General features: G+C 46.5%; 1 protein-coding gene across 17 annotated transcripts in view; it reads right to left on the reverse strand.

The window, feature by feature from the left end:
• dtna (dystrobrevin, alpha) overlaps positions 1-16,020 on the reverse strand; it is a 709,829-nt gene that overhangs the window by 393,700 nt on the left and 300,109 nt on the right. Inside the window, exon 1 of one of the 17 annotated variants that reach the window (XM_070892669.1) lies at positions 13,080-13,137. The exons of 15 other annotated variants lie outside the window; for them this stretch is intronic. The gene's annotated coding sequence lies outside the window, so the exon portion shown is untranslated. Of the gene's footprint in view, positions 1-9,840; positions 9,922-13,079; positions 13,138-16,020 lie in introns of those variants that run through there. One more of the 17 variants, XM_070892668.1, reaches the window with a different exon arrangement.

Raw genomic sequence — 16,020 nt, forward strand, 5'->3', positions numbered from 1 at the left:
TCCAACATTTTCCCCACCACTGATGTCGGTCTATAATTCCCCGTTTCCTCTCTCCCTACTTTTTAAAAAAGTGGTGTTACATTAGCTAACCTCCAGTACATAGGAACTGATCCAGAGTCGATAGACTGTTGGAAAATGATCACCAATGCATCCACTATTTCTAGGGCCACTTCCTTAAGTACTCTGGGATGCAGACTATCAGGCCCTGGGGATTTCTCGGCCTTCAATCCCATTAATTTCCCTAACACAATTTCCTGACTAAAATGATTTCCTTCAGTTCCTTCTTCTTGCTAGACCCTCGGTCCCTAGCATTTCCGTAAGGTTATTTGTGTCTTCCTTCGTGAAGACAGAACCAAAGTATTTGTTCAATTGGTCTGCCATTTCTTTGTTCCCCATTATAAATTCACCTGAATCTGACTGCAAGGGACCTACGTTTGTCTTCACTAATCTTCTCTTCACATATCTAATAGAAGATTTTGCAGTTAGTTTTTATGTTCCTAGCAAGCTTCATCTCATACTCTATTTTGCCTCTCCTAATTAAACCCTTTGTCCTCCTCTGCTGAATTCTAAATTTCTCCCAGTCCTCAGGTTTGCTGCTTTTTCTGGCCAATTTATATGCCTCGTCCTTGGATTTAACACTATCCTTAATTTCCCTTGTTAGCCACGGTTGAGCCACCTTCCCCGTTTTATTTTTACTCCAGACAGGGATGTACAATTGCTGAAGTTCATCCATGTGCTCTTTAAATGTTTGCCATTGCCTATCCACCGCCAACCGTTTAAGTATCATTCGCCAGTCTATTCTAGCCAATTCAAGTCTCATACTATTGAAGTTACCTTTCCTTATATTATGTTCAGGACCCTCGTCTCTGAATTAACTATGTCACTCTCCATCTTAGTAAAGATTTCTACCATATTATTGTCACTCTTCCCCAAGGGGCCTCGCACAACAAGGTTGCTAATTAGTCCTTTCTCGTTACACATCACCCAATCTAAGATGGCAAGCTCTCTAATTGGTTCGTCGACATATTGGTCTAGAAAACCATCCCCAATACACTCCAGGAAATGCTCCTCCACCGTACTGCTACCAGTTTGGTTAGTTCAGTCTATATGTAGATTAAAGTCGCCCATGATAACTGCTGTACCTTTATGGCACGCATCCCTAATTTCTTGTTTGATGCTGTCCCCAACCTCACTATTGTTTGGTGGTCTGTACACAACTCCTACTACCGTTTTCTGCCCTTTGGTATTCTGTAGCTCCACCCGACAGATTCCACATCATCCAAGCTAATGTCCTTCCTTACTATTGCGTTAATTTCTTCTCCAACCAGCAATGCTTCCCCACCTCCTTTTCCTTTCTGTCTGTCTTTCCTGAATGTTGAATACCCCTGGATGTTGAGTTCCCAGCCTTGGTCACCCTGGAGCCATGTGTCCGTAGTCCCAATTATATCATAGTCGTTAATAGCTGCCTGCACAGTTAATTCATCCACCTTCTTACGAATACTCCTCGCACTCCTAAAATTGGCCTCATCACTCCAGATGTCGCTGATGAGGACTTTCCAGTCATCACCTCTGTTATTGCAGAGCACACTCATAAAGCTGCCACGTTACAGCGGGCCTATGAGCACACCCTGCGATGGTGGTCTGAAAATCAGACGCAATTAGCTGAAGGGATAAAGCCCTTTTGTCATCGTCGGCACGAATTATCATGTGAGCAGGGATGTATAAAATGGGGCTTGAGAATAGTCATTCCCAGTGCTCTACGGGCAAAAGTTTTGACAGAACTTCATGGTGAGCATACTGGCATCATAGGCATGAAAGCGGTGGCCTGAAGTTTTGTTTATTAGCCTGGGTCGGATAAAGACTTAGAAGTATTAGTAAGTAAATGAACTGTCAAGACTGCAGGACCATACCAGCTAAAACGCTGCTGCAAACATGGACTTGGCCAACAAGATCATTCCAAAAAATATATATTGATTTTTGCGACCGGGGCAGCGATAATTTTCTGGTTCTAATCAATAGCCATTCAAAATGGCTACAGAGCGTACATTGGATGAATTACAGGACATTTTTGCATGCCACGGTCTGCCCGAAGAAATGGTATCAGATAATGGGCCGCAATTTCGGTCCAAGCAATGGTAGAGTTGGAGTTCAGTTGAGAAGATCAACGAGGAAATGCAAACCAATTAGACAGGATATTGATAACTGGGAAGATCAAGATCTTCGGAAGAAAACTAACATGAGGATGGATGTGAGAGTTCCAAGGAAACTCAGAGGACACAGGAAGATAGAGGTCAGGAATCCTTGGTTACACACCCTGAAAACAGCAATTCCCCAAAACGGTCTCCAGAGTCGAATAAGAATATAGAAAATGGGCATAGCCAGCCCACTGCAAAGAAATGGAGGTCAGAGCAAGAGGAAACTAAAAGCTTGCAACAAGATACTCAGGCGCAGCAAAAGAGTTGTAGAGCTGTTGACCATCAGCCGGTCCAGGCTGCGGGCGGTCGAGGGGGTCGTTCAGCCTGATGCCTGCCTCTCTTCCGCGCGTACATCCGCGCCAGGGTGTCCTTGGAGATGGAGCACGCGGTGTCCACCGGTACGCTCGCGGCCTTCCGCGTGAGGTGGGCGCCGGAGGGACTGGAGTGCATCGTTACCTCCGGCAACCAAATTTTAAGTTGATTTTATATGTTTTAAAGTTTAATTTGCTTTAATTGCCGGATTTTTAGTGTCCCCCTCCCCTTTTATAGGGGGCACTTGTAAAATATATGGTTTTAATGTCCCAAATAAAAATCACAAAAAAAACTCACAAAAATCCCCCCCCCCCCCGGCAAAAAAACAAAAAAAAACATTTATTAAAAAAAGGGGCAGTTAAATGTCTGGAATGTCCCCCAGATTGGGGGGCACTTGATCTAATGTTATTTTGTTCCCCAAAAAGAGTTGTAGAGCTGTTGCCCCCCAAAAAATCACAAAAAAACCCCACAAAAAAACAAAAAAAACCCCCAAAAATACAAAAAAAAGAGAGCAGTTAAAAGTGTCTGGAGTGTCCCCCAGATCGGGGGGCACTCGATCTAATGTTTATTTTGTCCCCCCACCAAAAGAGTTGTAGAGCTGTTGACCATCAGCCGGTCCAGGCTGCGGGCGGTCAACGACTGCCTGCCTCTTTTCCGCGCATACATCCGCACCAGGGTGTCCTTAGCGATGGAGCACGCGGTGTCCACTGGTACGCTCGCGGTCTTCTGCAAGAGGTGGGCGCCGGAGGGACTGGAGTGCATCGTTACCCCCGGCAACCAAATTTTAATTTGATTTTATATGTTTTAAAGTTTAATTTGCTTTAATTGCTGATTTTTAGTGTTCCCCCTCCCCTTTTATAGGGGGCACTTATAAAATATATGGTTTTAATGCACCCCCAAAAAAATCGCAATAAAACCCACAAAAAAACAAAAAAAGAAACAAAAACATTTTAAAAAACGGGGCAGTTAAGTGTCTGGAGTGTCCCCCAGATCGGGGGGCACTTGATCTAACGTTTATTTTGTTCCCCCAAAAGAGTTGTAGAGCTGTTGCCGGTGATGAACCAGTGAATTTTGAAGGGTTACTGACAATACTCACATGCACTATCATCTGAGATGTCAGCCATGGCTCAGTGGTAGCACTCCTGCCTTTTCGTCAGTAGGTCATGGGTTCAAATCCAGCCTCCAGAGACTTGACCACAAAATCAGGGCTACATTCCACTCCAGTACAGTGCAGTGCTGTCTATTAGCTGAGAGGCTAAACTGAGGCCTCAGGTGGATGTTAAAGATCGCCCCAAAAAAGTCACCAAAAAAAATCATTAAAAAAAAATAAAGGGGCAGTTAAAAGTGTCTGGAGTGTCCCCCAGATCGGGGGGCACTTGATCTAATGTTTATTTTGTTCCTCCCCCCCCAAAAGATTTGTAGAGCTGTTGACTATCAGCCGGTCCAGGCAGCGGGCGGTCGAGGGGGTCGTTCAGCCTGACTGCCTTCCTCTCTTCTGCGCGTACATCTGCGCCAGGGTGTCCTTAGAGATGGAGCACGCGGTGTCCACCGGTACGCTCACGGCCTTCCGCGAGAGGTGGGCGCCGGAGGGACTGGAGCGCATTATCACCCCCGGCAACCAAATTTTAATTTGATTTTATATGTTTTAAAGTTGAATTTGTTTTAATTGCCGGTTTTAGTGTCCCCTCCCCTTTTATAGGGGGCACTTGTAAAATGTATGATTTTAAAGCCCCCCAAAAAAAACATTAAAAAAAACAAAAAAAAAGGGCAGTTGAAAAGTGTCTGGAGTGTCCCCCAGATCAGGGGGCACTTGATTTAATGGTTATTTTTGTATCCCAAAAAGAGCTGTCGAGCTGTTGACCATCAACCGGTCCAGGCAGCAGGCGGTCGAGGGGGTCGTTCAGCCCGACTGCCTGCCTCTCTTCCGCGGTTACATCCGAGCCAGGGTGTCCCTGGAGATAGAGCACGCGGTGTCCACCGGTACGCTCGCGGCCTTCTGCGAGAGATGGGCACCGGAGGGACTGGAGTGCATCATCACCCCCGGCAATCAAATTTTAATTTGATTTTATGTCTAAAGTTTAATTTATTTATTGTGCCGGGTTTAGTGTCCCCCCCTCCCTTTTAGCCAGGGGGCACTTGTAAAATTTGTGTTTTTTGGTGCCCTAAAAAAAAAGGGGGCACTTGTTTGAAAATGTTTGGAGTGTCCCCCTCCCCGCCACCCCCCCCCACCTCCCGCTTAAGGGTTGCACTTGATTTAATTGATTTTCTGTTTACAACTAAAAGAGTTGTAGAGCTGTTGACCATCAACCGGTCCAGGCAGCGGGCGGTCAAGGGGGTCGTTCAGCCCGACTGCCTGCCTCTCTTCTGTGGTTACATCTGAGCCAGGATGTCTCTGGAAATGGAGCATGCGATGTCCACCGTTATGCTCGCGACCTTCCTCGTCAGGTGGGCGCCGGAGGGATTGGAGTGCACCATTTCAACCGGGAACAGAATTTTAATTTGATTTAATTTTACAAAGGTTCCCTTTAATTTCCAATTGTTAAATTGTGATTTTTGGAGCCCTCAAAAAAAAAAGCAGGGCACTTGATTCAAAGTTCATTTAAAGTTACTTTTCAAAATAGTTGTCGAGCTGTTTAGTCAAGAGTGGCTTAGCCAGTCATGTGATGTTCACAAGCCTCAACAAAACCCCAGCCAGTTAGGTTTGGGGGATCCACGACGAGGCAGGTGGTTGTGCGCCTGGTGGTGAACTGTTAATGTATAGTGTGATTGTTAAACCTTTTGCTAATAAACCAACGAGTTCTTAATGGCAATGTGTTGCTATGAATTCTTAAGCAAATAACCCATGAAGCAACTACATTACACAATGTCCCTTTGAGAAGATTTGTGTTGCCTTTCTGAAGTGTGGTCCAAAGTGTTCCTATTGTTTGTCAGGAACTGAAAATCTCCTTCATGTAGATTGAGTAGATGGAAGGCCAGCCCAGGATCACTCTAATCTCCGAGCAACAGGGAGGTCAGCATTGCCTGATAAGGTTTAGGAATGGCCTATCCAATGCACTTGCCATTGGGCAGGTAGACCCGCACCAGCCTCACCTGTTCATCGATAATGTAGCGGTATGTCCCGTCATTGGCGGCAGCATGTCAACCACATTCTGACTTACTTCCGGTATTGCTGGAGGCAGAAGGAGAAATGAAAGTGCGTGTAGCACGAATGTGAAGTTGTTTTCTCCCGGGTTGCTATCAACAGTGCCCGACAGGTCAATCATCCATTGTGGTCCACTCCTGGACAAACTGGGAAGGGAACTTCTGGTGCTGATTCCATAGGAGTCCGCCAAGAGGAAGTGTTCTAATTTTAATAATCTGAGTCAGTACCTGCTTCACATGACAGGTGCCTGGCAGTGGGTGGTGGCTATAAACTGCGGCAATTGCAGCCTGCTCCGGGAGTGGCGGGGTGGGGGGCGGAGGTGCGGTGCTTGCTGGGATCCTCACAGAAACATAGAAAATAGGTGCAGGAGTAGGCCTTTCGGCCCTTCGAACCTGCACCACCATTCAATATGATCATGGCTGATCATTCACCTCAGTACCCCTGTCCTGCTTTCTCTCCATACCCCTTGATCCCTTTAGCCGTAAGGGTCATATCTAACTCCCTTTTGAATATATCTAACGAACTGGCATCAACAACTCTCTGCGGTAGGGAATTCCATAGATTCTCAATTCTCTGAGTGAAGAAGTTTCTCCTCATCTCGGTCCTAAATGGTTTACCCCTTATCCTTAGAATGTGACCTCTGGCTCGGGACTTCCCCAACATCAGGAACATTCTTCCTGCATCTAACCTGTCCAATCCCGTCAGAGTTTTATATGTGTCTATGAGATCCCCTATCATTCTTCTAAATTCCAGTGAATATAAGCCCAGTTGATCCAGTCTTTCTTCATATGTCAGTCCTGCCATCCCGGGAATCAGTCTGGTGAACCTTCGCTGCACTCCCTCAATAGCAAGAATGTCCTTCCTCAGATTAGGAGACCAAAACTGAACACAATATTCAAGGTGTGGCCTCACCAAGACCCTGTACAACTGCAGTAAGACCTCCCTGCTCCTCCACTCAAATTCTCTCGCTATGAAGGCCAACATGCCATTTGCCTTCTTCACCGCCTGCTGTATCTGCATGCCAACTTTCAGTGACTGATGTACCATGACACCAGGTCTCGTTGCATCTCCCCTTTTCTTAATGTCACCATTCAGATAATATTCTGCCTTCCTGTTTTTGCCACCATAGTGGATAACCTCACAGTTATCTACATTATACTGCATCTGCCATGCATTTGTCCACTCACCTAACCTGTCCAAGTCACCCTGCAGCCTCTTAGCATCCTCCTCACAGCTCACACCGCCACCCAGCTTTGAGTGATCTGCAAACTTGAAGATATTATATTCATTCCTTCATCGAAATCATTAATGTATATTGTAAATAGCTGTGGTCCCAGCACTGAACCTTGCGGTACCCCACTAGTCACTGCCTGCCATTCTGAAAAGGACCCATTTATTCCTACTCTTTGCTTCCTGTCTGCCGTCCTGACCTAGTCTGACCTGTATGTGACTACAGACCCACAGCAACGTGGTTGATTCTTAACTGCTCTCTGATTTCCTTCCCGAAAGGACATTAGTGAACCAGATGAGTTTGATGGACTTGTGCTAAAATACTAGCTTATTTTTATTCCTGTCTTATTAATTAAGTGAATTTAAATTCCCCAGCTGCCATGGTAGCATTTGTACTCATGACTTGGATCAGTAGTCCAGTCCTCTGGATTACTAGTTCAGTAACTGAACCACTATGCTGCCATATCAAGCCACTCAGTTGTACCAAACTGCTACAAAGAAACAATAATAAGAGTAAAACCAGATGGACCACCCTGCATTGACCTCAATACCGGCTTTGGACACAACAACGGCACACCCAGCCCAGTCGACCCTGTAAAGTCGTCCTCATTAACATCTGGGGATTTGTGCCAAAAGTGGGAGAGCTGGCCCACAAGCTAGACACTCAACAGCCTGACATACTCACAGAATCATATCTTGCAGCCAACATCCCAGACTCATCCATCACCATCACTGGGTATGCCCTGTTCCACCACCAGAGATGGCAGCATTGAACCTGGACCCCATCAAGTCTCATGGCATCAGGTCAAACATGAGCAAGGAAACTTCTTGCTGGTTACCACCTAACGCCCTCCCTCAGCTGACTAATTAGTACTCCTCCATGTTGAACACCACTTGGAAAAAGCACTGAGGGTAGCAGGGGCACAGGGTGGCTTAATTCAATGTCCATCACCAAGAGTGGTTTGGTAGCACCACTATTAACCAAGCTGGCTGAGTCCTGAAGGACACAGCTGCCAGACTGGGCCTGCGGCAGGTGGCGAGAGGACCAAATCGAAGGAAAAACCTACTTGACCTCATTCTCATCAATCTACCTGTCACAGATGCATCTGTCCATGACAATATTGGTAGTAATGACTACCGCACAGTCCTTGTGAAGACAAAGGTCTGGAAACTCCCCAACCTTGTATCGGGTTTTTCGGCGGTATTTCGCAGTTTTGGGCGGAAAATGGTGCGGCAGGAAATTCCTTGAAGTCTTATTCCAGCGGTTTTGAAATACTGCTGGGGAGCGGACTGCCAGCGTGCAAGACTGGAAAAAGTGCTTTCGGAGTCATAGTGGTATTTTAGACAAAAAAAAACACGATGACCCTAAACCGAATTTCAAGCCCAATGTCCTGTCTGCATACTGTCCATCGTGTTGTGTATAACCATGCTAAATAGGATAGATTCAAAACTGATCTAGCAGCTCAAAACTGGGCATTTATGAGGCACTATGGGTCATAAGCAGGAGCAGACATGCATTCCACCACAATCTGTAACGTTATATCCCTCGCTCTATCTACCATTACCATCAAGCCAAGGGACCAACCCTGGTTCAATGAGAAGCGTAGAAGAGCATGCCAGGAGCAGCACCAGGCGTACCTAAAAATAAAGTCCCAACCTGGTGAAGCTACAACACGGGACCAAATATGTGTTAATCAGCGGAAATTGCATGCTATTGACAGAGCTAAGTGATCCCACAACCAACTGATCAGATCAAAACACTGCAGTCCTGCCACCTCCAGTAGTGAATGGTTGTGGACAATCATATAATGGGGAGCATACCTTCTCAATGTCGAACATACTAGGGGAGAGAGTTCTTGGAGTAATATGAAATCACTATTTCCAGTGATTATAGAGCAACAATCAACAAAGCAAACAGAATGTTGAGCTGTACTGCTTAATCATAGGCTGTAAAACTGTATAGTGTCTGGTCAGGCTGCACCTTAAATATTCATTAAGTTCTGGTCACTTTAGCAGAAGGGAAATAGCCATGCATGGAAGCAGAAAAAGGCCACAAAAATGATTTGAAAAAAGTGAATGAGAAGTGGCCTTATGCTAAGATACAGGGCTCAATTTCCCCAGTGATTTGTGGTGTTTTTTTGGCGCATGCCACTTTTTTTGGACATAATTTAAAAATCCAAGTTTCCCCAAAGATTGTGCGCCAGCGTAGCTCAGTTAGTTACGATTCTTTTAGGTTCATTTTTTTATGCGTCATAGGGGACGTAACCTGATGTCTGCGCCAGTTTTTCACAATTATGCAAGTTTGGCCAACCTACATTTCTCCTAGGACAGCGTATGTGACCATTCCCGAAAAACCTTCTGGGCAGAAAGACACCATTGTTTTCAGGCAAAGACTTGGAGGGAGTCAAGAACACATAAATATGCATCATCAAGCTTACATTTTTCAAACATAAAACGCATAAAATGGAAGTTTCATGGAATTCTTATAGTTTTGATTTTTTTTTTTAAAGTGCCATGCTACCACCGAACGCCTCCAAACCGAGCTCGAGGGTCGGAGCATCAGCCGACAGAATCGGTCCCTTGTCCGGATACAGGGGCTCGGCTTGAAAAGAAGCCCGGGGGTTTGAGGGGTGTGGAAGGTGAACGGTAGGCATGAAAAGCCTTACACTATGCCACTCTGCATCAAATGAAGCCCGCAGTCGGGGTGGGGGGGGGGGGGCGCGTTGGGTGAGAAGAGTGTGTGTGGAAGGCGAACTGAAGGCATGAACAGCGTTGTACTATGCCACTATGCATCAAATGTAGCCCAGGGGGTGTTTCCTGATCATTGCACATGCTCAGACCTGGGTGTGGTCCATACTAGGGCATCGACCTTGCGGAGAGAGACAACAAAGAAACTTGTCCCGCCTGCCGTATTGAGCTTCTTGCAAAGGTACAATTTAATCATGGGGGCAAATACCATACCTTGTGCAAGCCTTCTGCATGATGGTGCTGCAGAGGAGACAATTGATTCGACATCATCACATGAGGAACTTCAGAGCACGTAGGATGATGGGCAGGAGGCCGTACCCATGTCAGGTATTGCGAGACAGGCATTCGTACCTGCACCTGAGTGATGTAGACTGTGTCAGAAGGCTGCGTTTCTGTAAAGAAGTTGTAACTGAGATTTATGAGTTAGTAAAAGCAGACCTGCAACCTAGAAGCGTCAGGAGGACTGCTTTGTCAGTTGAAGTGAAGGTTACCGCTGCACTTTCATTCTATGCACCTGGATCGTTCCAGGCCACAACTGGGGATGTGTGTACAATTTCTCAACATGCAGCACATATCTGCATTTGGCAGGTGACTGCTGCACTATATGCCTGGAGGAATGACTACATAAAGTTCCCCATGACCGCCCAGGCAATGCATGAAAGGATTGTGGCTTCTCCAGGATTGCTGGCTTCACAAAGGTACAGGGCTGCATTGATTGTATCCACATCGCCTTGCGAGCACCTTTGGAGGATTCTGAGATGTAGAGGAACAGAAAAGGCTTTCACTCTGTTAATATGCAACTTGTGTGTGACGACATGCATCGCATCATGCCAGTTGATGCAAGATACCCTGGGAGCACGCATGATGCGTTCATTCTATGCGACAGCATTATATCTGCCATGTTTCAGCAGCAGCCAGAAGGGCAGAGCTGGCTACTGGGAGACAAAGGGTACGGTCTCACCACCTGGCTCATGACGCTCTAACGCGTCCGGGAGCTGACCGGGAATATAACATGTCGCTCATTGTGATGCGCAGCATAATAGAGAGGACCATTGGCATCTTGCAACAGCGTTTCCGATGCCTAGACTATTCCTGAGGCTACTTGCAATACTCCCCTGAGATAGTTGGTCAATTCACTGTTGTGTGCTGCATGCTGCATAATTAGCCATCATGAGGCTGTAGCAGCTGGGAGTAGAAGACCAACCTGAGGTGAGAGTGGCTGATGATGATGAGGAAGATGCAGATGATGAGGAGGAGGAGGAGGAGGAGGACGAGGAAGCGGAAGCCATGCAACTACCTGAAACCGAAGCACGACGGCGGAGGAAAGCGGGCCATCGTGCCCCTTTAACAATTACTCGAGCCTTGCGCTAGCAGCTCATCCGTGAATGTTTTGCTGCCTGAAGGCTCAGCGGCAACTATTGCAAATGGACCACGTTTACTGTTTGGACCTGTTCCATAATGTTGTGTTGATGGAACAAATAATGTAAATGATTCAGTTATAATATAAATATATTTTATTCAAAAGTTGAACAAACATTTGTTTGTACTTAACTTAACTTTAATAAAAAATATTCTTGTATCATACTTTAAAGTTTTCAGTTAAGATCACTTACAAAGCTTTTAAACTTGTAAATTTACATAACTTACAAAAAACTTTTAATTTGAGAACAGTTACAACAGTAACAACAATACCAACAACAGCAGCAGCAGCAGCAGCAAAGAAAGGCTGCAGCCACCTCTCCTCCATCTTATTCTAAGACCGCCCGCCGCACTTTGTCTTGTTGACTCCACCCCTGCCCGCAGGCGGTGGCACAGCGTTTCTCAGGTTGGTACCAAGCTTATTCTTTCGAACATCTCAGGGATTGCGCACTTCTTGATGGGTGGGGTGGGGGGCGGGGGGAGGGTTGTGGACAGATGGTAATGTGGAGGGCCCAGCTTGGACCTCTTTGGAGGCTGGTCTGGGGATTGGAGTGGGAGTGGCAGTTGATTCTGTCAATGGGTGCAGGGTCTAGGCATGTTCCCTTATTGCAGCAGCTAACTCTGATATTCCCTCCCTCATGTACCCTGACAGGGTGTCAACGACCTGCAACATTCCCTCCCTCATGTTCGCCAACAGTGTCTCAGCTACCTGTGACACACCCTCCCTCATGTTGAACAACAGTGTGTCAACTACCTGAAACATTCCTTCTCTCATGTTCACTGACAGCGCATCAGCTATCTGCAACATTCCCTCCCTCATGTGCACCCACATTGTATCCGCTGCTTGAGACATTCCCTCCCTCATGTTCCCGGACAGTGTTCCCATTTCTTGTGAAAGTATTGTTACTTCTCCCGACAGTCCCGATACCTCATCACTCACCCCACTGGTGGTGTCCAGGAGTGATCGTGTAAGATCAACGCTCTCCGCGCTCATTGCCATCATCTGAACCACATCTGTGAGATCCTGCACCTCAGGAGAGAGCTGTCAAGCTCTCCTTCCCCTCCTTACCCTGGGTGTGCCTTGCTGCATCCCACTGGGACCCGCAGCCTCGAACGGTGGGGCCCTGGGTGTGCCTCGCTGCACCCCACTGGGACCCGCAGCATGGGATGGTGGGGCCCTGGGTTTGCCTCGTTGCACCCCACTGGGACCTGCAGCCTAGGGACGGTGAGGCCCTGGGTATGCCTCGCTGCACCCCACTGGAATCCCAAGCCTCGGACTGTGAGAAACCATTAAATGTCCCAGCAACACGTGTATCACTCAGGAAAGAGGCTGGCACCTCAGTGGTCGGCTACTGCACCTCCTCCAAAGTGAGAATAACAGTGGGGGCTTCATCCATCTCCTCCCCCTCCCCTACACCCCCATGCTCTTGGTCTGGAAGATGGGATTGGAAGATGTTCTCCTCTTCAGGCTCGTCCATGTCTGAATCTTCTTCTGCATCGTCAGGGTTGGCCTCAAGTTCTGCAAAATATAACAGAACAGACAAATGGTTAGCAGCAGAGGAGGGGGCAGGATGGGTGGCATGAGTAGGCTCACACAGCGTAGGCAGCAGGCTGATTTGAAGGACCACGCTGAATGATAGCACACTGCATCAACTGAAGCGTAGCTGACGGAGACATCCCCATGAACTGAAGCATGGCTAGCCTGCGCAGTACTTAACATTTAGCAAAGCCAGAATGTAAAATTTGCAGGATTTACCTCTCCCTCGCGTGTGGGCCCAGCTTGTGCAGTGGTGGTTGCTTTTCTCCAGGCAGGACACATCAAAGCAGCGACCCTCTCTTGCAAGAGTGTCAGTGGGTGCAGATTTGCCGGGCCTCCTCCTGTTCAAGTTCTTTCCTGTTTGTTGTGTGCCACCTCCCTCTGCAAAGATGAAAATATAACTTTTTAGAGAGGGTGTCTTTTTGCTGGGTGGGACATATACTGCTGGTCACATTTATAATTGCAATTCCATTGAATAAATGAAAATATTACTTACACTAACTACTTGACCAAGGTCCTGCCACTTCTTTTTGCACTGCCCTCCAGACCTCGGGGTGATCCCACTGCACAGTAATCTTCTGCAAGTTAATTCCAGCGTTTATTCATTTCTTTTGGTGAAACTTTTATGTGACCTCTGCTCGTATCCAGCTCGTGCCATCTGGCCTCAATCACAGTAACTAGTGCCTCCACTTCATCCTGTCAGCAATTCTTGGTCCTTTGGCTGCGTTGTATATTGTATTTTTTTCGGGGCCATAAAAGGAGCGGCGAGCAGCGACCATGGGCAGCGTCGAGGGCCCCGACCTGTGAGGGAACATCAGCGGCAGGTCGAGGCCATAAAAGGAGCGGCGAGCGGCAGCCATGGGCAGCGTGGAGGCATACCACTTCAAACAACAGCGCGAGCTGGTGCAGGAGGGCGACGGCTATGAAGAGTGACATCATCAAGATCCAGGTCGGTGATTGGAGCGTGGTCAGATACAGTAGATGCAGCAAGAGACTGTGGAGGGAAGTGATCGGGGCTCAGGGGAGGCGCGAGTTCGGAGCCAGGGGCCCAGGGGCAGCACGGGCCAGCCCACACTTCGATATGTGTGCGCACTAGGTCCGTGCAGCAGAGCTGATCTCCAGTCGTCTTGGGTAATCCTTGCCACTGGACCAAGGCCTAGCTCTGACAAGCCCGTGTGGTGGCTGGTGTGCAACGGCCACCCCACTTTAAAAAAATTCACGCACAGGCATCTTCCACCCTTCAAGATGTAGTTCAGGTCCTTCGTTGAAATACCTGTGAATGCGTCCTTTTTTTGGCTTGGAAGCAAGTCATCCTTATTTCGAGGGACTGCCTATGACATGATATTCTATTGCAGCTCCGATTTTTCCAATGAGAATTAAAGTTCTCACACACAACTGGCTCTTTAAAAATGGCCGAATGCAGACCGCGAGTTGTACTGGGCATGCGCGCCCATAGCAATCATGTCAAAAACATCCTTTTTTTGTGCGAGCATGTACAGAAGGGGGGGGGGGGCATCGTTTTTTCGGCACCCTGCCCCCTCCGCTGAGGCTACAGGACAGGCTGCGCGGCACCAAATTCAAAAAATAGAATGGGGAAACTTGCTACTTATTTTTTTGGAGTAGTTGGGGCCAAGAAAAACGGGTGTAACTCTGGCAATACGCCAACAAATGGCATTGGGGAAAATTGAGCCCACAAAGTTGAATAGAAGATGCTAATCTTCCGTGTGCAGAGGATGTCGGTACAAAGCCAAGGTCAGGACTGATGTCAAGAAACAATTTTTCATACAAAGTGATTAACAGTTGGAATGATTAGGGTATATTGCCAAAAATTCTGGATACTCTGATGGTAGTTTTGTTGGGAAGGATGAACTGGTTGAGCTGAATGCCCTTCCTCATTTGTACTTTTCTGTACGATCTTGGAGAAAGGAGATATATGAAAAGGTAATTTACCCCATTGAAGCTCAGCCCTCTAATTAATAAATTAATTCCACTATCAAGACATCCAGCTGTATTTTGAATTTCTCAATGTTTTTGCCTGTTATCTTGCTTGGTAAATTATTCCAAATATTTATCACTTAGCAATGTTGTTTCTGATAGATATCAGTTTTAAATTTACTTTGTAGTAAGTTCCAATTATATCCTCTGGATTACTTTGAAGTATTTATTCTTTACCTTATTTATTAATACTGTTTAATAATATTCTACCTGGATTGACGAGGTCCCCACTTAATCACCATAGCCTCGAAAATCTTCTGCTACCCTCTAGTGTGGTTGCTTAGCATCCCCTCAAGAGCTATTGACCATCCCCACAGCCTCCTGCATAAGAGGGCTGATCCAGATTTTTCCTGGACTGGACTGAACGCTACTCTCCCAACCCAGTGGGGCCCAATTGTGCCTATCTGGAGGTGTGTGTACACCTTATCTCTCAGCCTACCAGCCTCCACTCTAATGCTGGGTCACGACTGAGCCGATGAAGTGAGATCTCACGGCGCATAGAGTGCCTGTCCCCAGCTCTGCCCCATGCCACTCTGACATCACCTGCCCTCTTACAAAATCAACTGGGAAAACCTGACCAAAACCGGATCCTGCCATTTTCCAATTGGTTGTGCTGCAGTTACAAGAAGAGTATAGCAGACCCTCAAGGAAATTCAAACTCTTATAGAAGTCTTATAGAAGGATCTTATAGAAGATACTCTGGTGTTTCTACATTTTTCGGTATCTTTTCAAATAAAAGTACATTTATTTATTTATGACATGCTGAGCAAAACTGACCAAAACCGTGCCCAACTAATGAATTGCAAAACTTTAGCATAACTCTGGAGATAAGTGTTCTACTATTCTGGTTATATGTCTTAGCTTTTTAAATAGATTTGTCACATTATCTCGACATTGAAAGTTATATATTCCCTGGTGTTTTTCTAAGTTTTCCTCTACTAATTTAATTCTATTCATATCCCATACTTTCAAACTATAAGAACAACAACTTGCATTTATATATTACCTTTAACGTAGTAAAAAGTCCCAAGGCATTTCACAGCAGCGTTTCCAGACATTATTTGATACCGAGCCACTTAAGGAGATATTAGGACAGCTGACCAAAAGCTTGGTCAGAGAGGTAAGCAGCGCCTCAAAGGAGAGAGAGGTAGAGGTGGAGAGATTTAGGGAGGGAATTCCAGAGCTTGCAGCTTAAAACAGATGGAGGCATGGTCACCAATGGTGGAACGTCAGAAATTGGGGATGCATAAAAGGCCAGACTTGGAGGAGTGCAGAGCTCACAAAGGGTTGTAGGGCTGAAAGAGGTTACAGAGATGGGGAGGGGCGAGATCATGGAGGGTATTGAAGGAGGATAATTTTAAATTTGAGACATTGTTGGACCGGTAGCCAATGTAGGTTAGCATACACAAAGATGATTGTAGAACGGAACTTTTTGCAAATTA

Source organism: Pristiophorus japonicus, chromosome 1, assembly GCF_044704955.1.
Source record: "Pristiophorus japonicus isolate sPriJap1 chromosome 1, sPriJap1.hap1, whole genome shotgun sequence".
NCBI lineage: Eukaryota > Metazoa > Chordata > Chondrichthyes > Pristiophoridae > Pristiophorus > Pristiophorus japonicus.